Genomic DNA, 25229 nt, shown 5'->3' with positions numbered 1-25229 from the left:
AGCACCTGCCGCCATCGCCTGCTGGAGGGCTGCTTGCACCGCGCTCTGAGCCGGCGAGGGCGGGAGGGGTGGTGACGGCAGCGAGGAGTCGGGGGGGGTGAGGCCGGGGGCCGTCGCCACGGGCGCAGAACGAGAAGTTTCTGCCTCCGTGGCATAGGAAGGAGGTGGAGTAGGGGTGGGAGAGGCAAGCGGGGGCACCTCCTTCCGCAAACGCCCGATTGCCTCTGCACAATGTTGCCACAGCAAGATGTGTTGGATGGGCGCTCGTGGCTCCCTTAGGAGCCGTTCGCCCACGTTCTGCCAGTCAGAAACCTCGAGAAACCGTCTCTCGGGGTACCAAGGGCATTTAACCTCTATTGCGTGGAGCAATTCCTCCACTTGTCACTGCGATGCTGTCGTGCGACCGGTTACCTTGAGTAATTGAACCAGCTCTTTCACATGAGCCTTCTGTTGCACGGATAAATCCCCCCCCATACTCACGAGGGAGTGCGAAGACGCACTGCGGTGCACCACGGCTCGGCCAGCCGGTGGGTACGGAGGGCTGGAATCACGTCGGGGTCACCAGATGCGGGAAGGAACCAGACACAGACAGCTTGTTTGCTCAGGAAGGCGCCCCGTCGTCAGGCGTGGCAGCCCTTTTATTATCTTCAGTTACAGCATTCCTACAGCATTAGCATGATTCACAACTCTATTTACTATCCTTCTATTGGTGGCCTTGGGACTCTCCCCTTCCCTTCCTCCCATGTGGAAAAGCAGAAGCGCAGCGCGTGTTGTACTTTTCCATCCTACGGGGATGTGCTGTACTTTCCCATCTTGTGATTAGATAAAGGGTTTATAGGGAACAATCATCTGGTGGCTTGCCAGCCAGGACCGATTCCTACAATTTTTTTTTGTAACTAAATTTGTGCCCAGGGGAACATCTTCTGTGTTTGAAATCTGTTGTCTGTGAGAGTAGCTAGTATGCTAATCTCTCCCAGAGAGTTTTCTTTTACCTTTCTTTTCTTTAATTAAAAGCCTTTTTTCTCAATACCTGATTGATTTTTCCTTGTTTTTAGATCCAAGGGGATTGGATCTGGACTCACCAGGGACTGGTGGGGGGAATGGAGGGGGGATGGTTAATTTCTCCTTGTTTTAAGATCCAAGGGGTTTGGATCTGTGTTCACCAGGGAATTGGTGAAGTCCCTCAAGGTTACCCAGGGAGGGGAAGGTTTTGGGGAGACAAGGAGTGATCCAGACACTGAAAGTTCTGGATGGTGGCAGTGATACCAGATCTAAGCTTGTAATTAAGCTTAGAAGTGTCCATGCAGATCCCCACATCTGTACCCTAAAGATCAGAGTGAGGAAGGAACCTTGACACCCCTGAATTAGATCTTCTCTCCCGACCCCACCCTAAGGTGCAGAGCATGCCTAATCAGGTCCTTTTCCTTACCTGCAAGTGGTGGGGGTTAAGCCCCATCACACACATCTTCTATGGTCCTCTTCAGGTCCTCTTCCCAGTCAGGTCTTAGGTCTGAAGCCATTACCTGTCTCTGGGTAGGGACCCTGGCCTCATTCCCTTCTGAGCTGCGGGTTTTAAGGTTGCACAGATCCCTAACTTATACTGTGATGTCCCCAGCAATCCAGTTTACCTAATGGCCAGCATCTGTGCTTTTCTTTCTCTCTGATTAGTATGTCCTGTATACTGCCAGCAGTTACAAATTACTGTACACTCTTGCAAGCAAGCACATTTATTCTTAAGGTAAAAAGCATTACAGAAAAAAAACAACAAAAAATACTCCTATATGCATACTAAAACTTACCAGAGGTCACCTCTTATTCTTATGGTATATAATCAGTCAAAGTCTGTCCACCCCTTGAGCAGGATTGGGGATTCTTTGGACAAAAGTTCATGTCCATTTGTGGATCAGACAGAAAGCCTTGAGTAAGTTTAAATTAGGCCTTTATAAGTCAAAAGCTCTCACTTTGTCTGTTAATCTCTGAGAAATCCAGTTTGAACCAGTATATGCAAAATACCCCACCTCTCTGAAGGTGGTTCACAACTTGAGTCATTCACCTTACTCACTCCCCACTGTTCTTTGTTCCCAGAAGAACTGTGGCAATCCTCCCTCAAGGAAAGGAATCTCTTCGATAGTAGTGACCTCAGCCTCATCAGCTGAAACATGGACAACCCTTCCACAATCCCATAAAATCCAGTATATCTAGGAATGGCTAGATGAAGAGGTGGATTTTTGCACAAGCATTACAGATGAGGGTTCCCTCACCAATTTGCACTATTATAGATAATTTCTACCTCAGTCTCCCTAGAGGCAGCTGGACCTTTGGAGTTGAAGTGTGTGACATTCTCTGGGGTACATTCTGGACTGTTGAACTTCTGTATTGCCTTTAACTCTCCAGCCCAAGCTGCCTTTTACACTGCTTTGCTTGTGAAAAGCAGCCTCTCCGGGCTCTGCTTACATGCAGCCACTACTATATAAAGTCATTCCCAGAAAAGTTACATGAATGCTTTTCCACCCACTCGTGAACTACACACATGGTAACACCTGCAAATTCTTAGCCGCAGCCTTGCACCCAGAAAAATATGTGCCTTTTATTGTCCAGCATGGTACTGAACAATGCAAGTTCATTAATAATCCATCATTTTATCAAAGGAAATTATTATGAACCAGGCTTTGTTAACCTGAGTAGAGATTCCCAAAAACTTCAACTCAAACACACTAGTTTAGATAAAACAATTAAAAAAAATCATTAACTAGAGACAGAAAGATTTTAAGTGATTATAAATAGTAAGACATACAAGTCAGAACTAGGCACAAAAGAAATAAACAGATAAAACTGCAATCAAATTCCTCAATCTACTAAGCTAAATAAGATTTGAAAGCTAAAAAGTTTCTCTCACCCAAAAAAACTTTCAGTAGTCCATATTAACTGCAAAGCCTTCAAACTAGGACCACTCCCTCCGGTTTAATGAGTAGAGATAGGAGAGGATAGGTGATGAGGGGGTTATTGTCTCTCCTTTTTATACTCTGGCCCTTTGTACTGGAACAGTCTTTGTTGGGTCATGAGGTCAGGCAGTCTCATGGCTCATGTAAGCTGCCAATTGTCCTTCAGGTGAACTGCAAATTTCATGCTTACCACTCCCCTGTCGGTGAATTTCTGATTAAGCAAGTAATGGCCTCTTAGCACCTAGCTGTTATGCCGTTGTTCTTTTGTCTCTGAAAAAACTAGTTTGAACCAGCTTTTCTAACTTTGTAACATGTTACAGTAAATAATTTTTATACAGTAGAGTGTCATAACTTTACATATAAAGTTACCAAACATCTTTTCCCAGGATAATAATGTGCAGTAGGTTATGAGTTTTCAAATGATATTTCACAAGGCATACTTGGCACACAATATATCATAATCACATAAAAGTGCAGGTTTTTCTCTCACCAATTTGCACTTTCATAGAGAATTTCTTCCTCAGTTTCCCTAGAGGCAGATAGACATTTGGAGTGAAAATGTTGCAACTCTTCTTCACAGGAAAAGAACCAGATCTAATGCAGGGCCAGCTTTGCGGAGACACCCTAAAAGTGGCACACACGGAACATTTTAGCTGTTGGTGAGCTAAGCAAACTGTAAGACTGGCATGTAATGTGATCTAGTCACTAAGGCATAATGCAAGGGGCTATAGTGAGCACCTAGCTATCCATTCATTCTAAATAATCCAAGAAGATCAGATTGGGAACACAACAAAAATACTTTTATGGCTGCAATCATTAAAGAAAAGAGGTACAATCCAGGATATCATTAATAACTTACCTCTACATCTGTTTCTTCCTTCCATATCTAGGTATTTAGACAACACTCATGTATATCATTTTTGTACTTAGTCAGGAATTTTCATGTATACTGCCTTTTCAAATATAGATTTTTATTATTATTAAAAACTCTTTTTAGGTGTGTGATGATTTGAAACACTGGGTGAAATCCTGACCCTATTGAAGCCAATGTCAATGCTGCTACTGACTTCAAAAGGGTCAGGATTTCACCCATTATCTTTTCTCCAGATTCATGGTCAGTTGCAGAATGTATTTCCTTGGCACATTCCCTGTTTATGATATGAGCTTTAATCATGCAAATCAGGTGCATTAGAGAGTTACTTATCTTACAAAAGAATGAAAGACAATATGATTTGAATTCAAAGATATTTACTTTTGCTAGGGTTACATCATAATGCTAGATGCTATTCCACTTCATCATTATTAGATGTAACCAGAAAATAGCTCTCTACCTTAAGGGATTTTCACTGGGAACAATGTGGTTAAAACATGATAAAGGATTATATTTAATTAAACGTGAAGGATGCTTCAAAGCCATTACTCAGGAAAGTACTTGAAATCTCCCAGAGCTACTTTAATTTACATTTTAGTCTGACCAGGCAGTATACTACATGATAAGGAATGTAGCTTATTAAAAGAGAATAAAACCCTACAAAATAGAATGAGCCCCAAAAGGCAATATTTAGTACAGACTGAATTTCAAAGGAAATGATCAGTACAGCTCTGGACCATGAGACTGTCTAGTGTTTGATGAGAAAAGTAAAAATAATCTTATTCTGCTTCCTCCACAGAGTTCAAGAATATATTAGCATGATGGGGCACCCTATTTCTGTCCGCCAATCACAATCAGGAGAAGGCTAACAAGCTCCTATGAGCTCAATGCCTACCAAACAGACACACCAGGAAAGCCTGCTTCAGCTGGAGGAAGCACATTTAAAAAGCAGAGCTGGATTCAGGAAGTGGCGTGTGTAGGGGGTGCGGGGAAGCAGGAAGAAAGCTGCTGTGCCTCAGAAGAACCTGATTCCTGCTACAGAGGATCTGAGAGGGCAACAGTTGGCAAACCTCCACTGCCCACAAAAATCTACCAAAATTCACAAAGACCTTGGAAAGGGCGAAAAGAATCTGAAATTTCCTGAGTGTGACCCCCAAGAGAAGCTCTGCCTACCACAATCACTTATAAGGAAGTGGAGCCCACAGCAGCAGAAGGGATCAGTGTGAACCCCCTTTTCCACACAAAAGAAAGACAGCAGATGTTAATTTTTGGAAACAACAGGAGATGCAGAAAGGGTCACCTACAAGGGGAGGTGGGGAGCAAGGGTGACAGCAGGAGATTACTTAGCGCATTGCACATTTTTCATCTCTTACTACATGTTGACTCCTCTGCTGGGCTGATGTAGGGAGGTCCCTACAGAGCAGTGGACCTTGGAATTAAACTCCGTTTTGATGAACAGGACAGTTCCCCCATCTCAGGCTGCCTGAAGGCTCTAGTAGATAACACTCCTTGGGTCACATACTCAATGTTTCATTCAGAACTCCATGAGCATTTCTGCCTGCTAAAACCAAGAATGAGTTTGGTTCATTGCTTTTAAAGCATTTGACTTTTTGTAAAATTCTACATTACATGGTGACATATTCTATGGTTGGAGGCCCAGGTTCTCAGCTGGTGTAAACTGGCTGGTTTAGCTCCATTGATGTCAATAGTGCTGTACTGTTTTACACTAAATGAAGATAGGGTTGTCAATTTTTAATACCCTAAACATTTTTCTCAGTGCATACAAATCACATTTAGCAAAACAATAATACATACCTCTGAAATGATTTGGAAATTATTTTTAGAAGCACAATCAAATTGTATTCCATATCATGAGGGGTTTTCCTAAACAAAATTGCTTGTTTGGCTCCCATTCACAGTCCAGGGATTGAATCTCAGTAACACCACCGCCTTCAATTAAGTTATTTCTGATTTCTGCCTGTGGAAGAAAGATCAGAATCAGAGCCTGAAAGTATGAACATATGATGGCAAATATCAGAATTTTAGTTTCTGGTGAGTAACTTAGCTTCATGTGTATAATGCTAAGGGATTATTATTGTTAGCACTACAATACCAGAAAACCTTTATATATCATTTTATGTCTCTGAGAAGTTATAGAGGGGCTTTGCCTTTTTGGGAAGCAGTAATGCCTGGAAGTGGTTAGAAGCAAGAAGATGGAGACCCTATGATATGTATAGTCATTCTTTGAGAAAAAGAAGTCTGGCAGCCACTTGACATTGTTCAGAGCTCTAATGGGATATATAGATAATTAGGCCAGTAGACGAAATCTTGGATCAGATAATAAAGAATGAATTCACAGAGCATATGAAGTGATACAAGGAAAAGTTCTTGAACAGTACAACAAAGAGTTGGAAAATAACCCTCTTGTTCATTGGGCATTTCAGTGAATTATGTTTAGATCAGAATCTCTGGAATTCTTTTGTATTTTGCTACCAGTTTTTGTGGTTACTTCTGTCTCTACTGTATCTAATTACAAACCAACTTAATCCCCCAAATGCAGCCTTTTTGCAATTCCTTCACCATCTTATCACTTACATTGGCTATGGAAAATATTATTTATTTGCTTATTCATTGATTAATGTATTAAGTTCTGATAGCAAGACACAGAAGACAGCCCTCAGAAGAAGACCGAGGCCAGGTCTACACTATAAACTTACATCGGTATAACTATGGTGCTCAGGGGGGTGAAAAATCCACACCCCTGAGCGATGCAGTTGTACTGACCCAACCCCCAGTGTAGACATACTACATGGACAGGAGAGTTTCTCCTGTTGACGTAGCTACCGCCTTTTGTAGGAGTGGACTAACTACACCAATAGGAGAAGCTCTCCCATCAGCGTAGTAGTTTCTTGACTAAAGTTCTGCACTGTTGTAGCTGTGCCTCTGCAGCTTTTTAAATGTAGACCTACTCCTCATCTCTGTTCAAGAGGACTCACAATTTAAACAGTCAACCTAAACATGCAGCAAAATTAAAGGAAATGTCATCTTAGAGAATTTTTGCTGATGGTGGGTGGGAGTTTGCATTTATGGGCTTCCTGGAAGAAGGGGAATTTGAGGAAAGAATTTGAAAATAAAGAGAGTAGATGGTGGCATGCTGAGTTAGGGAGGGTGTTACAAGCAGAGTAGAAAGTACGGAAAATATTAAGAGAGATAAAAGAAGCAGTGGTGAGCAAGCTGCACTAGTGGTAAGAAATGATATGTAGGTGTGAGCAGTGTTGTGTAGGACTTTGAAAAGGAGGCCAAGAGTACCTTGTGCATTTTATCATTTTTGTTGAAAGTTCCCTTTTCTGTGTGTACAGTTGGCCTTGTTAGAAAATTGGCAGTTCACAAAAAAGAGGCACGGACACTTCATAAATGCTTATTTCAAAATGCGATTGAGGCTTTGGATGGGATGTTAGTTCATTCAAACCAATTCACTCTTCCCTAGCGTGGATAAGCACTGACATTTAGGGGGCTCTTCTAACCCTTTTGAATTGTGTCCATTATCAGCATGATATAACAGTTGACAGCAGTCACTACTCAAATAGATGGGTTATCAGCATCAGTGGACTTATTCCCATTCAGTGAGCTCTGATATTTTAATGTTACAGCATTATTTTGTTTTATTACCTCAATGGACGAGTGTGGTGTGTGATCTATAAAATAATGCTTTTATCTTAATCATCAATTCCTTAGTTGAAAATATGCAGATTTTCAGCCTCCTGTTACCACTGTTTATGATTTTTGAAGTTATAGTAAAAATAGGATGATGTAATTTTACCCTACATTAAACACTGTAAAGCCAATAGACAAGTTATGTTAATATTATAAGACATAGAAATGCTGTTGCATGTTTAAAAGCAATGTAGAAATGCTTTCCTGGCAGTGTGTGGGAGGAGGTCACTTTCTTATAGCATTGTTTTGTCACTTACATTCAAATGCTCAGACAAATGCTATGCTGTCTCTTAGCTGGCAGCATGTGCCAGTGAAATTAATATAATTTTTGTGATCATCCACATGATAAAAATATTTATGGATTCTTTTTGCTAAAATCTTATACACTGAGCTGGTGACCCTCATTTTTCCAAATTGGAGGCCTCCCAGGTAGCCTCATTTGGGCTAGGGCTGTCTTTAATTCATTTAATTTAATTTAATTAATAATCATTGACTCCACTTGCTAAGTCCTGTAAATACACATAACAAAAAATATATTCTCTGCCCCTAGGAGCTGAAAAGAAAAACTACTATATATTTTGGCTATTGTCACCCTTTAAAGCCATGAAAAAGCACTTGAATGGATATAATCCAATAAAAATGTCTGTTAACCTTCTGTTGACCTCTGACAGAAAGGTGAAATTGCAGATTTGGGATTTTTCTATGTTCTGTGGCCCATAGCATATACATTTCAGGATTCATGGAATCCTGGAATCCTGATCCATGGTAGCATGGAATGAATTGAGTCAGTAGGTGAGGGACCCAGTTAAAGTATCTGTGTGTACTAGATTATAAGTAATTTAATGTGACATCTAAAATAATGAATTAAAGATAACTCTAACTGCAGTAAATGGAGCAAAGATTTCACCCTGTTTTTCCTATCTAAAACTTACCAGGTAGATGATCATTAACTTTGTAAAATGTAAGTCACCTCACTTAGTGAATATCACAGATGACCTGTGTAAAGTAGGTTTCAGCTTTCTGATAAATGTCCATTATATGCATCTAAAAATAAGTGCCTGACATGCATTATAATCCACACTGGTGTATATGACAGTCTATTTGACAAGTATGATGACTGAGGCTGAAAGGAATGAATAGTGTTCTACATTTATAATAGAAGTTAGAACTTCAAAGGGACAGATGTAACTGACCCACATATTTTTGCTAAATTTCTGTAGAGAACATAAGTAACTTGTGTGTTTTGTCAAAGAACACCCACTTCCTGTATTAGATGCGCACATTCTTCCCCTTTTGTTAGATATGCATATTCCTCCTCCGTTTCAGTTATACTGAGAGCAGAGATGCATCAACAATATGTGACAGCAGAAGAGTTGGTGTCTGACTAATCCCACCCCCTCAAAGGATGTTATAGCAGATCATCATGCCTGGCTTTTACAATGTGTCCAAAAAACATATAATTGTACCTGTCATGAGACTGATCCCAGAGCTCTGACTCTGGCAAACCTCCCATTGGCTGAATAGGAGCTGCTGGACCAGGCCGTTTGTATTGTGAGGTTAGGGATCCATTGGATGAGTTAAGTATCCTATATCTCATTAAGTATTCTCATTCAAATTTTGAGGTTTCTTTCTCTGAGTTGAGTCAAACCTCACTGCAAGTTTCATTAATTTTTTCTGGGTTCGTGAAATATAACTATTAACAAAAAGTTAGCAAAGATTTCAATGTTGTATAGTGTTGCAAGCAGAAAAAAATAGGACTTGTTCTTTAACTGATATTAGATAGTTTTCACTATGCAGTGTGTGTGTGTGCATGGCTGGTGGATAGAACGTAGAGGAGTCCGAGGTACCAAGCAGTATTTAGTCTGGCTATAAAGCAGCTATTTTGCACACCCAATTAGCCACAGACTGGAAATGGTTAAAAATCTTATATTACTGAGATTTGAAATAATCATGAAAAGAATATTTGGATTCCTTATATTTCTGAATTATTAGTGAGTTTGACTTTCTTGTTCCAGGGTAAATATCAATGGAGATCATTGCTTCCTCAAGGAAGCATATTTTTGTGCATAAAGCATAAATAGGTGTTAGCATTCTAGAAGGTATATTCAGAGGTTAGTATATTCTGTTTAAGACCCTTAAAAAATTCTGAAATTTAAGAATAATTGTCACAAAAATTGTGTTAAAATATAATTAAATATTTGCGCTAACACGTTAAGGGCTGGAAAAGCAGATTTATGGGCATGCTGTCAACATGCAATCTAGTCAGTTTAAAAAGAAGCAAATTTAATTTTTTCAGGTTCTTCATCTGCCATTCATGTGGGAGGAAATAAAACAACAACAACAACAAAACCACTGACCTCAGCATCCTGTATTATAGACGTATATAACAATATGTATAGTACATGATGCTGAGATATATTAGTGTGTTATAAATATGAGGCGAGAGAAGGAGGAGGAGGAGATAATTTGAAAAGTCATCAACTGAAGTGTAATCAGTTCATTCTGTTCATATGTTTTCCCCACCATGGACCAGACTACTGCATCATTATTTATTATGTGTATTATTGTATCACTCAAGCTCTCCATTCATGGACCAGGACCCCATTATGCTAGGCATTTTACAAACACAGAATAAAAAGAAAGTTCCTGCCCTATACAGTTTTATAATCTAAATATAAGACCATCAGCAACAGCTGAGTACAGACAGATATATTAAGAAGCACAAGGAAACAATGAGACAATATTTGTCATTATGAAAGTGATTTGACTCAGCACTCCAGTGGTCTAACCACTTTCAAGTTTTTTGTAGGCAGCACAACAAAAGGAGAGTTTCAAGGGAGAAAATGATATAGCTTTCTAGATGTTTCCTTGGAGGCTCCTCCCAAGAGTTTGGGGTAACATGGGAGAAAGCACAAAGATCCTTCTTTGAAAATTTAACAAGGGGGTGATAGACTTGTGTTATTGACTAATCAAATTGACCTTCAGATAATATATGAGACAAATAGAGAGGGGACAGGACAAGAAGGGACCTGGAGATGAAGACAAAGAGTTTACATGTGATATGATAGAGGCAGTGGGATTACATGATCAAAATAATTGGCTAGAAACATTATCTTTACAAAAGCATTCTGAACGGATATGAGCTGGGCAGCTGTGGTAAATGAAGGGAGGTAGCTTCCTTTTATGGACACTCAGCCAGTCAGTTAGCTATACAATTCCTCTTGGTAGCTGTTCTCTAGTTGCTTTACCTGTAAAGGGTTAACAAGTCTGACTGCATGGAGAGACACAGAGCAGCAATGTTGTAAAAAGCTTAAAAAAACTGGTATGAAAAATCATCCATTAATACCTCGAATCTACTTATCTGGAACCCCAGATATGTAAGTAGATCAGAGAATGTCTGGGAAGACATGATTAAGTTTATTTCTTTTATTCCTGTAAGGCTTGTGGACTCCTCTGTGCTAACCCCAGGTGCTTTTGTTTTGCTTGTAACTTTAAGCTGGACCTCAAAAAAATCATTCTTGATGCTTAATTATTATATTTGATCTTTTTTTAAATCTAGCAACAACCTAAGTTCCAGATATATTTTCTTTCATTTTGTTTTTAATAAAATTTACCTTTTTTAAGAACAGGAATAGGTTTTTGTGTCCTAAGAGGTTTGTTCATATGTTGTTTCACTAGCTGGTGAAAATAGATTTCCTTTGTTTTCTTCTCAGGTATTCCCTGGAGTGTGAGGTGAAAGGGCTTGAGGATACCCCACAGGAAAGAGTTCCCAAGTGCTCCTTCCTTGGTTCTCAAAAGGGGGGGGGGGTTTCCTCTTGGCTCGTGGCAGCATCTATCCATCCATGGTTAGAGAAAAGCTGTGACCTTGGGAGCTTAATACCAGCCTTGAGTGGCCAGTGTTATTTTTTTAGAATCCTTGAAGGCCCCCACCTTCTGCACTCTAAGTGCCAAAGTGGGGAATCAGCCTTGACTGCAGCACTGCATCTGTCAAGGCCAAAGTGCACTAAATGGGCAAGATGATGAGAGCCTGCATGGGAGTTTCAGCTGTTATGAATTGGTAAAGCCGTATTTTAGAGATGTTATACAGAGATATTCTTCAAAATTTAGATATATCTTGGATGCTAGGTTCTACACATGTCTAAACAAAGATACTGCCCAGGTTATGAGCATGAGTGACAGGCAATATGGTGTTGTTGTTGTCCACTGTTATCATGAAAAAAGATGCTGCAGAGGGGTCATAGGCGAGGGGGAGTAAGAGCTCTGTTTTAGCCAGATTGAGCTGGTGGCTAGACAGTCATAATGATACAGTTGAAGATTTTAGCTGGGAGAGAGGGAGAGAGGTCTGGCATAGAGGAAGATCTGTGAATAATCTGCATAAAAATGATAACTGAATGTGTGTTTGTGGATGAGATTACTTAGAGATAAGGTGTAGAGGGAAAAGAGAAAGGGGGTGAAGAACAGAGCTTTGTGGAACCCTGCAGAAAGTTGGAGGGTAGATGAAGAGGGTTCTGAGGTTTGGCTAGGAAGAGGTCATTAGACACTTTGGTGAGAGTGATTTCGGTGGAATGAAAGGCACAAAAGCCAGACTGAAGAGGGTCTACAGTGGAATTAAATTCCTGAAAGCAATTGTGGACAGTCAGTTCAATGAGCTTAGAGATGAAAGAAATAAAAGAGATGGGATGGAAGTTGAGGAGGAGAGTGAGACATTAAGGAGAATAGTAAGGAATTTTTCAGGGGTGACCTCTAAAGGAGGCCTTGGTGATTTCATTTATCTTGGGAACTATTCTTCACCAGTCATAAAGGACAGGAGTCTGAGCTGAGGTGGCCCCTACTGAAGGCCTCCATGTTTCTATGTGTGTGAATGGCCCATACACAGAGCAGGTATACACTACAGCCTAAATAGATATAATTTACATCGCTCACAAGTGTGAAACCCCCAACCCTACAAGTTTTTCACTGTCCACACCAGTGCTATGTTGTTGTGGTGGAGTAATTATGCTGATGGGAAAGTGCTCTCCCATCGACATAGCGTGTCTTCACAAGACGTGCTAATCAGCGGAGCTGCATTGGTGCTGCTGCAACGGTGTAGTGCTATAGTGTAGACTTGCCCTTAGTCTAGGTCAGGGGTTCCCAAACTTGGTTCATGGCTTGTTTAGGATAAGCCCCTGGAACGCCGCGATATGAGCATCTGCAGGTATGGCCACTTGCAGCTCCCAGTGGCTGTGGTTCACCATTCCCAACCAATGAAAGCTGCGGGAAGCAGTGGCTCAGCCCACACTGCTTCCCACAGCTCACTGCAACCACTGAGAGCTGCGAGCAGCCATACCTGCAGAAGCTCAGGTAAATAAAGCATCTCACGGCCTTCCAGGGGCTTATACTGAACAAGCCATGAATCAAGTTTGGGAACCCCTTGTCTAGGTAGATGTGTTGGCTGGCTTTTTGTTACTGGGCTCTGTTTCTTTCGTTCTAACATGACTCTTACTGATTCTGTTGTCAGCAAAGCAGAATTATAATTTTCTACATTTAGAAGTGTTTTAGACCAAGAGTGAGTAGATTGAGAGGGTCAGGCATTTTATTGTAGAAAATAATTTCATCAGTTGTGATTTGTCAGTTTGGTGCAGGTACTCTCTATTCTATCCATTTTAATTAAAATACAACCATTTACTGCACATATAACTGATTCTGGATACACTTAAAATTTCTCCATTTCCAGAGCTTTTCCCTACATTTCAAGTGGGAAATTGCCTTAGAATGGGTAGGATCTTTCTAATTGGTGGAACTTTTAGAGGGTGCTCTGATCCAACAAAGCACTTCATCATATGCTTATCTCTAAGCCAATGGAACTGCTTAATGTGAAGCACATTCATAAGTAGTCTGCTGGATCAGAGCCTGTGTGAATATATTGCATCTTTGCTGTTCACAAAGACAATGTATTGTTTTAATTTTGAGACTATAGCAAACATTTCCTAATTATTCCACATGGAACTTCATTATAAGCACTTCCAATTCCATATCAAGTGCTACTAAAATCTATTTTATACACAGATCAATCAATAAAGTTTGGACAAACTAATTTGATCTTTCCACCAGCTAGCACAGTTGTCATTCAACGGATACCTGGAGATGTCAGTGTTGAAACACTATCTGAAAAGTAAATGATGGTTCATGTGGCAAAGAAAACAAAACAACTAAGAACAACAGTGAGGAGAAACGGGGACTACTAGCAACAGTTCTGAGTATTGGCTCATAATTCTGTGTTCTCCACTGTGGTGTACTGAGAACTGTGTTGGAATTGCAGGTTATCACTGAGGGGTGGAAGTGGGGATTTGGAAGTTATATGCAGGCTAAGAGTCCATGAGGCAAAGTGTGATCAGAATCAGTTTGCAAACATCTTAAAACAACATGTCCCTTTCTGTTTTAGGGAGCAGCCTGATTTTTCCTCTTGCTCTATTTTTTAGATCTTATGTTATTGTTCTGAATTCTCAGAAATGAAATTGTGTTATGATGTAAAAGATGTCATTTTTTATTTCCCTTCTCTATTTCTAGTCCATGAAACATAACAGATAAAAATGGTTGACAAAAATGGGATTATGAAATAAATAATTTAAATAGTTATAAAATTATTATAAAATGTAAAATAAATAAATAACTATATACATTTTTACAAAAGAGAGTACAGATAAAATGGCTGCAGATGATAATATGGATATTTCCAATATAATGAAAAAGAGGAAAAAATTTGCAACATATACTCAGGGGCTTGGGCGGTATTTTTATGCAAAATGCTATGGAACATAATGAGAATCAGAGGGATATTTTCCTAACATTTGTGCGTAAAACCACATTTATCATGTTTTAAAATTTATGTTTTCCACAAGAATGTGGTAAGCTGGAATGTAAGGTCATAATAAAGATTCTAAAGAAACATGATGTACCTACTGGAGGGTTTTTTATTTTATTTTTTTTAAACAGAATAATATGTTTCATCTAAGGAATCAAATAAAAGGAAAAAAGTATCTGAGAATTTTTGACAAGCCTGAAAAAACTATTACTCATAGTTTTGCTAACTTTCTGAAAGAGGCTCTTGTATTAATTTGTGTTTGGCTTAAATTATGAATTAAAAGAGAGTGTGATAAATATTGTGTAAAACAAAGAACTGTCACTAGATGGAGCTGTGGAGATTAGTCTTAATACACAAAGAAAAATGTGCCAAAATTTGAAATGAAACAGGCCCCAGCATGCCAAATCAGAAAAAGATTTGTCAGCAAGGGGTGAAGATGATAATAACATAAGTTAACAATCATCAAAAAATCCAAAGAAATTGGAGGAAGTGATGTTTCCACTGTTTAAGGGCATCACACTCAGTGACATTGAAACTAGGGCTGCTGCTGCACCCCCTGGCTTAAAGTAGTAATAATAAACACTAAATACATGGTTTCCTTCATCAGCACCCCCCACTATAAAAATTGTTCCAGCACCCCTCAACATATCAGCAGGAGAAGGGTTTTTTTAAGAAGGTGCAGTGCGAAAAGTGCAATAAGAGGGAATATGCTGCCTGGGCTTGCCACAGCACACTACAGCACACTGAAAGATATAGCGAGAGGAAGCCATCAGTGTCTTCAAGTAGGAGACACCAAAGTAGTTGTGTTGGGATCAGAAGCAGAATTTTCCCTGGATGAAAGGTTGTGTGACATGAACTGTAGAATTTGGAGAATGAATAGACATGCATTCCCCAGATTATGTTGATATAAATTCATAGATTCATAGACTCTAGGACTGGAAGGGACCTTTAGAGGTCATCGAGTCCAGTCCCCTGCCCTCATGGCAGGACCAAATACTGTCTAGACCATCCCTGATAGACATTTATCTAACCTACTCTTAAATATCTCCAGAGATGAAGATTCTACAACATCCCTAGGCAGTTTATTCCAACGTTTAACCACCCTGACAGTTAGGAACTTTTTCCTATGTCCAGCCTGAACTTCCCTTGCTGCAGTTTAAGCCCATTGTTTCTTGTTCTATCCTTAGAGGCTAAGATGAACAAGTTTTCTCCCCCCTTCTTATGACACCCTTTTAGATACCTGAAAACTGCTATCATGTCCCCTCTCAGTCTTCTCTTTTTCAAACTAAACAAACCCAATTCTTTCAGCCTTCCTTCATAGGTCATGTTCTCTAGACCTTTAATCATTCTTGTTGCTCTTCTCTGGACCCTCTCCAATTTCTCCACATCTTTCTTGAAATGCGGTGCCCAGCACTGGACACAATACTCCAGCTGAAGCCTGACCAGTGCAGAGTACAGCAGAAGAATGACTTCTTGAGTGTTGTTCACAACACACCTGTTAATGCATCCCAGAATCACATTTGCTTTTTTTGCAACAGCATCACACTGTTGACTCATAGTTAACTTGCGGTCCACTGTAACCCCTAGATTCCTTTCTGCCATACTCTTTCCTAGACAGTCTCTTCCAGGGGCGGATCTAGGTATTTTGCAGCCCCAAGCATGGCAGGCAGGCTGCCTTTGGCGGTTTGCCTGCTAGAGGTCCCCAGTCTCGAGGATTCGGCGGCACACCTGCGGGTAGTCTGCCAAAGCTGCGGGACCAGTGGACCCTCCCCAGGCATGCTGCAGAAGGCCACATGCCTGCCACCCTCGCGGCGACTGGCAGAGTGCCCCCTGTAGCTTGCTGCCCCAGGCACATGCTTGACATGCTGGTGCCTGGAGCTGCCCCTGGTTTCTTCCCATTCTGTATGTGTGAAAATGATTGTTACTTCCTAAGTGAAGCACGGAAGTTAAACTAACTGGTCTGTAGTTTCCTGGGTTGTTTTTATTTCCCTTTCTGTAGTTGGGCACTATGTTTGCCCTTCCAGTCTTCTGGAATCTCTCCTGTCTCCCATGATTTTCCAAAGATAATAGCTAGAGGCTCAGATACCTCCTCTGTTAGCTCCTTGAGTATTCTAGGATGCATTTCATCAGGCCCTGGTGACTTGCAGGCATATAACTTTTCTAAGAGATTTTTAACTTGTTCTTTTTTTATTTTATCTTCCAAACCTACCCCCGTCCCATTGGCATTCATTATGTTAGGCATTCCTTCAGACTTCTCGGTGAAGACTGAAACAAAGAAGTCATTAAGCATCTCTGCCATTTCCAAGTTTCCTGTTACTATTTCTTCCTCTCCACTGAGCAGTGGGCCTACCCGGTCTTTGGTTTTCCTCTTGCTTCTAATGTATTGATAAAAAGTCTTCTTGTTTCCCTTTATTCCCATAAATGTACATGATTATATTGAAAATGAAATAAATATAGGTGTGACAATGTCCATGATTTCTGAAGGGCTATACAAATATGTATTTACTGAGGTAAGATGAAGAGAAATTCATGTGCCCTTACAGAATTATACTAAAGGACAGACTGGGGTATTAAGCAATCTCCCTATCAGTGTAACTTCTAAAGGCATCTGTTCATCATTAGAGCTAATCGTAATTGAAGGAAATGGCCATGTCATTAATGGGCAGAAACTGGCTATATAAACTTAAATTGGATTGGAGTGTAGTGGCAGAGTAGGAGAATTGAAAGAAAAACACAAAGCTTAGTCTACCTAACAATCCAGAACTCAGTTATATACTAGTGTTGGTTTACTTAGACTGAGAGCACTTGACAAAAGATAGAAACCATTAACCTCACAGGTTTTCCTGCCTCGGGCAAACAATGTTGATATGAAATTACATAGGGAAGGATGAAGCGTGTGTGGGGGAAGTGATAGCAAAGCAAATATGGGGTAACATATTTGGTAGAGGTAAAAGGGAAGAGAATGAAAAGGCACATTGATCAATTGTTACTACATAATAGCTCAGTATGGTTACAGAATGTTGCTCCAAAAGGAGGAAGTGGTGCTGAAAGATGATGGCTGTGAGAGGGAGAGTAGTCTTGCTGGGCATGCTCCAAATAGTATACGTAAGGAACAAGACAAAGTCCAGGTGTTACTTTTCTTCCCTGGCTGCAGCAAGACCTCCCTTAAGGTTAACCTTGTAATTTTGTGTTTATTGTTATTTATTAATTAAGGAAGTTACTAGGTAGAAGTGTGGTGTGTTGAGGGCTATTAGAATTGCAGGCCTTTTTTTAATAGCGAGGTGGGAGATTCTGGAACCTTTTTGCAGGTTACAGGACTCTGTAGAAAAGCATGTGAGCAGAGTTAGTTTGGAGATAGTTTAAAATAAGGTGGGGTAGGTTGTGTCTCTGAGGTTTCATGTATTTGTTTTGTTGTTGTTGTTGTTGTTGTTTCTTTGTTTCTCTTTTTTCAGTTTTTGGTTGTTCTGGATTTTCAGAAATAATGTAGTCTTACATTGCAATCTTATAGCAAGTGTATTTGTGTGTTTTTTAAAAATCTTACTCCCTTTGTCTGCCATGATGAAACATACCATCTTCAGCTATCTTTCTCTTTATTCCAGTACTCCCTACATTGATTTAGATAAATGTTTCTGTGAATCTTGGTCGTCAAAGAAAATATGTTATGTATTCTAATGTTCAAAGTAGTTCTTTATTTACTCATTAGCAATAGTTAGTCTTACAAAGACATAATTACTTTCAAATTATATTCACTTTCTTTCTCTATATTTTTCTGTTGGGCATAAGTTTTTAAAAATGAGTTGGGTGCCAGTGACATTTGAGATACCATTAATTTAATTAATTTCCTCATTCCTTAGTGTCATAACTACAGCTAATAGGAAGCAGACTAGTCCCACAAAGACAGCAGAAGCACCTAGTGGTGAAAATTATCTGACATTGTGCAAGGACAAGCTACCAATCTTCTGGAGGCTTAGTAAGGCCAATGGAAGTTGAAGAGCGTTACATATTTGCTAGTGGTGCAGGTTAGCTATTAGAATCATTCACCTGAAACAATAATTTTCCATTATTAATATTGAGTTAGAAGCATTAAATGTGTTAAACTCATTAATGAGCATGTGAATATAGAAAATAATGATCTTTGATCTTTGCACCAGACTACCTGAATAATATGTCCTACATTGTTTGGCAGTATACAAATACTTCATGCAGAGAAGGGCATTAGTCTTGCTTCAGATATTTCAGTTGTACCAGCTATCTTTTCTGCTAGAATTTAAAAAAAAATATGCTTATTCTCTACAGGGTTCTGAAGTTGAAATTTAAAAAAAAAATCAGAGTTGGACTTTTCCATCAAGATTTTACCAAAAGGTCATCAGTATTTCTTTTTGAATTTCAACTCTTCAAGCAAGCACCATTTTCAGGTGCAGTCTTGAAAATCATGTAGTTAGAGGCACAAATTCTCAAGTTTGTACAATTTGTTTTATAGGGGCAAATGTGGTCTGATTTTTATACTTCAAAAAGGGAGATTGGATCTCTTTCAGAAAATATATCCCATTGCTCTTTTCCTCTTTCTTTTTCCTCTTATTTTTATTTTTGAATACAGGAAAATTTAGTATAAAACATATGTGAATATTTATAAGTTTATAATGTTGAATATTCAGAAGTTAGAAATTTCAAAAATTGTTTCTCAAAATAAGAGCAATTACTGAAGGGTCTCACTGTTGTGTATTTCAAAAGTGAACAGATCATGGCTATAAATGTTTCAGTGGTATAGGAAGGCATAGTGTATGATTATTCTAGGCCAGGTGTGCCACAATACCTATGAACAACAGGGTGAAGCCATAATCCACATTTTCATTTAGTGGTTTGTGACACAGTTTGAATATTTGAACATATTTTTATGCAGTAAGATTCTCTGCTTAAACTGGGAATGATATCCAGCGGTGTTTTCAATTAACTTTTTAACAGAAACCCTTTGCAATTTCAGCAGCAAGGAGTCCCATCAGAGAGGAGTAATATGAGGAATCTGCTTCTAGCTTTATAATTACGCTAGAAATCTTTTGAAAATCAAGTCCTCATTTTACATGCAAAAGACAAGACAACATATTCAGTCATTGGCACTAGACAAGTTAAATGTTTTATTTTAGGTTAGAGTCAACTTATACAATTATTAGTTATTTTTTGTGTTTCTCTCTATAGAATACATGTTACAGTTCCTGCCATTTACTGTCAGTTATTCTATATAATGTATTTATTTCCACTTTCACACATTTGCTCATTATATTTTAATTTCTAGTTCATGTCTTTACATAGTGCATGGTGCAAAAATGTTGATTCATCTTCTATTTAATCTTCACATTTTATCACTTTCTTATTTTCAAGTTTGTTTCCTTGCCTCTCTCAGTAATTGAAATGACCTTTAGAACACCCCTTTGAAACCAATCAGTCTTACATGCTGATCTGCGGAACAAGCCTAGTTTGAATAAAATCTTTTGAGTTACACATGCCAAAATATCTGATTGGAATATATGGAAAAAGTGGATTTATTTTTGTATGTGCAGAAGTAAAAATATATGACTGTGGATTTTACTGAAACGTTATGAATGTTTGGGTTGAGTTGAAGGATGTAAAATTTGGCAAAGGTAAGAACAAGTCAGAAATGTTGTTAATGGAAGATGCATTTCAACCTTAACATATACTAATTGATAATGTTACTTCCTTTGGGGGGGAAAGGTGGAGGGGGGTATTCTGGTAGGAATGCTTCTTCAAAAAGGAAAGTTTTGTGGTGTACCCTAAACATAGTCAGACTTTGGATTATTCTAATCTCCTCCGGAAGTTTGTTTCAAGAACAACTCCATTTATAGAAAATGCTTCATCTCTGGCTCATGTGTACTTCATTCTGGATTCTGAACTACTCTGTCTCTTAGCATTCCAGAGTCTTGTTGGGTTGTGGATGGAGATGTAGTTGCTCATATGGCTCGGCGGGATGTTCATAGCTTTAAAAATCAAGACTGAGCTCTTGCACTGGTAACAGAATCAGACTGAATTTCCTCTGATTCTTATGCTTCCAGATGCTGATCTCTTCTAGATATTGTCATGTCATTGGTAATGACTTTAAGATATGAGAAATACAGCTGGGTGTAATCATTTTGTTGTCTGCAATGTTTGCTGTGTCTCACCACCTGTCCAAGTAGTCTCAAGTAAATACTGATGAGATGACATACATATTAGAGGAGCTCTGCAGATTAAAATTTTTGGGGAGAAGTAAAAGTTGCCTACCACCCCTTTCTAGAACCTATTGCAGAGGAGTAATTGTAGTACTTTTCCATCTACTCCAGCTATATCACGTAGAAGATCAGAAGAAACTTGTGGTCAATTCTCTTGAAACCTGCAGAGAGATTGAATACCCTTTTACACTCACATGAAAGGGTGTAAAAATTGTTCTGGAGGAGGAATTCATTGTAGAATCAGGCCCAAATAAACTACACTAACATAAAGTCAGTGTACATGAGAGCAGGACCTTGCTCAAAGTTGTTTATGTGTGTGTGGTGAGTATTTCTTTTTTTCATTAAACAAATGTACTCTTTATTGTTGAACACTTGCATGCTCTCTCTGTGTGTATATATATATATATATATATATATATATATATATATATATGGCTCATTAGTAATTTAATTTAAAAATAATCATAATTGTTATATTATAGGCCCTTAATTGCTTATTGCATTAATGAGTTATTCAAAAGAAAGTTAATGTTTAGAGAGACTATATGGCCACAAGTCAATACTCAGTAATAAACATAAGGATATTGCAGTTATGAAATGCAGAATATTTAGATATTGAAAATGCTTTAGCTTTTTTAGAAGGGACTGAAGTTTAATGTATTTTTACTAACTAATTTATTAAGGAGAAAATATCATGCCATCATATGCTTTGCTGAACTCCTCCATCATCTCTCTCCCTCTCAACTGGGCTGCAGAGCACCAGGAATTACTGTTCTAGGGGTCTGCAGTAACTCTCCTCCACAATTTCAATAAAAAGAAAAGGAAAGGGCCAGATTTGATTCCTGGTTATTTGTATATACATGGAACCTGGTCTCACTTCACTATAATGTGTTCATCCCCAGCACTGAATATGTAGCTTGTTTAAGAGCTTTCACTCTGACAGAGACCTTAAGGATACATAGCTTAATTGCCACTAGCTGAGGATCTGCCCCTACATTGTTTCCTGGTTGAAGAATCTGATTCTCACATGTCCTGTTCCTCAACTGATGTCGACCATAAAGTCTTACTGCTGATACTGAAAACCCTTACTCACAGGCACAGTCTTTGCTTACATGAGTAGTGCCACTGAAGGATCACTCAAATGAGTGAGGACTACTTATGTGAGAAGGGATTAAGCTCCTGATTCTCAGGTGGAAGGAACCTGGAAAAAGGAGGAACAAGCCTGCTATTTAATCTGTATGCAACTGCTTCAAGTGAGTACATTGCCTCTCAGGATATAAAGATGTCTCAGTGGCCAAGGAGACCATTGAGTCTGCAGAACTCCTAGCCAAATGTGTTATTATAATTACATAGTCTTTTAATGAGCAAAATTATATCATGCACTTAATGTTATTTAAAATATTATTCCTCAAGAGAAGCTTTTCAATCATCTAATTATCTCCTTGTGTTTCCTTTTAAATGATTCAATAATTCTAAATTAACATTTTTTATTCTATGGAAATTATTGATTAGACATGTGCATTAATGTACTAATTCACTCGTGCTTTGTTATTCATCCATTTTAAGCCAACTGGCTTCTTGACCTGCATATGGTACACACATTAAACTATTCTACTCTGGCACTGTAAATACTAACCTCTAAGAAGAACACAAAGAATTACATGGGTTAATTCACATAGTTATTGATTCACATAACAAGAATCCACTGAAATATGCAGATAAAATTAAACTGTTTTGAAGGAAAGAATCTGACAGTTGGCAGTCCTCTGTATCTTTTTGTGCTTTTCCTGATGTGTTTCCTGAACTGGGTTCAGGTTATATTTTTCAGTAATAATATAAGAGGCCAACCACCTTCTATCTTCAGGAAAAATACTGTCCTATATCTTTGTACCGTTGGCTGGACAATGTCAACATGAAGGGGCTTCACATGACTTTCCATAGTTTCATGATGCTTCCTATGCAGAGATCACATCAGTTCTATTGAAGGCACCATAAACATACATTGTACAGAGATTGGCTCAGTTATTTTGTAACAGATTTTTTTTTGTCAAATTGCTGAATCAGAGCCTGATAAAATGATGCCACTTTGTTTTTTTATCAGTGACCTCTATCCACTCACCTGGCAGTTTCCAGTTGCCTCACTTGGAAATAGTGAATGGAGAAATGCAAAAGATTGGGAAATTGATTTCCGTACATATCCCCAAATTTGGATATGAAACTAAGCCACATTAGGTAATATTGAACTTCTAAACTAGGTAATTCTCATGAATTTTTCAGCCTGTGGCACTTCCACTTTTTAGTCCCCAAAGAAGAAAGGAAAAACAGTTTTTTGAAAAGATATCTGAATTTTATCAAACATCATAAAAGAATGATTAGAAGTTTGGGCTCCATGCTCTTGTGAATGTTAATTTTATATAAACCAGTATTATCAACCTTATTTGGAAATGAATACTCTGGTTTCTACTAGAATTGCTTCATCTTGCTTTTTAAACCTGAAATCTTCCTTGACGTGATAATCTTAAAACATTGCTGCTAGACACTCAGCTTTAAAGATTTTATTTCTGACACTGAATTTTTTTTTGAAATCCTTAAATTGAATCCAAAACTAGCCCAGCAGGTAGAAATTTGAATGGTTGTTTGTTAGACTTACTGTCTTTTGAAAAGAATCTCTATTTGTAGACCACAATAATTCCTCTTATTATTTAATACTTATTCTCCTAGAGTGCCCTGTATCATTATTGGAGCACCATTGGGTTGGGTGCTCTATAAATACATAACAAAGCCCCTGCTCAACGGAACTTAAAATCTAAATAGACAACACAGAGAAACTCTAATGGACACACAACATATATGCAACATGTCAAATGTATGTAACTTAGTTATGTTATTTTCTTTTATTGTCATTATCCCAAGCCTCCACTTCCCACCTTCCTATCCCATTTACATATTAGTTAACTGTCCAAAGCTTTCTGGCAAAGAAAGACATCTATTATTAATGAGATACATAATGGTGGTCATAGTGTAGTGAATGTTTGCTCACTAGGAACTGTGCTAGGAATCCCAGACCATTTCACAGAGGATACTTCAGAGTGATCAGAGAGCAATAACTTTTACATACTACACACATAAACTAGATTCAAATGGATGACCTGGTGGTAGATGTCTCTATATCCCTATTTATCCCTAATGAATGGTTAACAATTAAAGTAAGATTGTGTTCTGATTATTCTGAAGTAACCATTTTCTTTCTAATACAGAAATGTGACAGCTAAGACGGCAAGCATATGTTTCATTCATTATACTTTAATTGGGAAACAATGCACAGAAGCACTACCCTTAGAAAATTTTCAAACAGAATCTTGTGATGAGCTTGAATAATATAAACATAATACTTTGAGGTATTTTATATTACATCAGCTTGCACGGAGCTGACACAGAAAACATGTTTGATTTATATTTTCAAATATTTACTTGCAGTATTGTAAAGATATGATGTACAAATGACAGAAATTGTTAGTCAGGCTATTCAGTAATGAACAATTATTCAGGGATATTAGCTTCTTTTTTTCTATCACAAATTTTAATGTTATTTAATGTGCTGTCTCCAATGAGACAAAATTTTTACACTTGGCTGTGAGTGAAACTGAGTCAAAAGTAGGTCTTTCAACACTGCTTACATTGTATTCTAAGAGTGTTCAATCTGCAAGCTGATAGGTACCAATCAAGGTTAAAAATCATGAACGCTCTATAAGTCCATGCTGGGTGCATTCTGATTGCAATCAAGAGGCATGTAAGCATCTAACCAAAAGGATTGAAAATTAAATATATTTGGAATTCTGTGAGAACTCATTTATGGCATGTGTAATTCTATTTCCAGTTCAAGACTGCAATTTTTCTTTCCCCAGTTACAAAATAACTTGGCATTCTTAGGTGAAAAAAAAATAAGGATTTTATGTACCCTGCATATTTCATGGAATGCTCACCATATTTCATGGAATGTATGCATACTCTCAGCCAGGGCCGGCTTTAGCAAGTGCGGGGCCCAATTCGAACAGTTTCGATGGGGCCCTGGCAGGGATGACTAAAAAAAAACAAACCACTTTTCATTTCATCCATGTATTATTTACTTTCCATGACTGTATACATAATAAGAAAATTATATATTACATACATTACATCATATTGTATATGGCTCTTTTCTTACTCCCACTTGGGTACTTTCTACCAATATCTCTTGATCTCTTGGCCATATTGATAGAAGTCACTACATTCTAAAAGAATATTAATTATAGATTTTCACATTAGGAAAATAATTTTTGTTTCGATAGTTGTACAACTGATTTTCTTCAATAATGTTTATTTTATGCCCCCTCTTTACCCCCAGCACCGCCCGCCTCGCAGAAACAAACCCTCCTTCCTCAGCGCCACCCTGTTGAAACAGCTGTGCCCCAAAAAGGAAGGTTGGGGCTGGGGAGAGAAACGGCACACATAGGCAAAAAGAAGTATTCCATTCTATTCATCCGAAGAAGTGGGCTGTAGTCCATGAAAGCTTATGTTGAAATAAATTTGTTAGTCTCTAAGGTGCCACAATTACTCCTGTTCTTTTTGCAGATACAGACTAACACAGCTGCTACTCTGAA

The 25229-nt window shown here is 38.6% G+C and overlaps 1 long non-coding RNA gene across 1 annotated transcript; it reads right to left on the bottom strand.

The window, feature by feature from the left end:
* Positions 1-2789: 2789 nt before the first annotated feature.
* Positions 2790-24654, bottom strand: LOC115653732. Its single transcript, XR_004000989.1, has 3 exons — positions 24573-24654; positions 5629-5791; positions 2790-3566 (listed from the first exon to the last, which is right to left on the bottom strand). It is a non-coding gene; the product is annotated as an uncharacterized LOC115653732 (long non-coding RNA).
* Between the last annotated feature and the right edge of the window lie 575 nt (positions 24655-25229).

This window comes from Gopherus evgoodei, chromosome 1 (assembly GCF_007399415.2).
Source record: "Gopherus evgoodei ecotype Sinaloan lineage chromosome 1, rGopEvg1_v1.p, whole genome shotgun sequence".
NCBI lineage: Eukaryota > Metazoa > Chordata > Testudines > Testudinidae > Gopherus > Gopherus evgoodei.
This window is presented reverse-complemented; position numbering and strand designations above follow the sequence as displayed.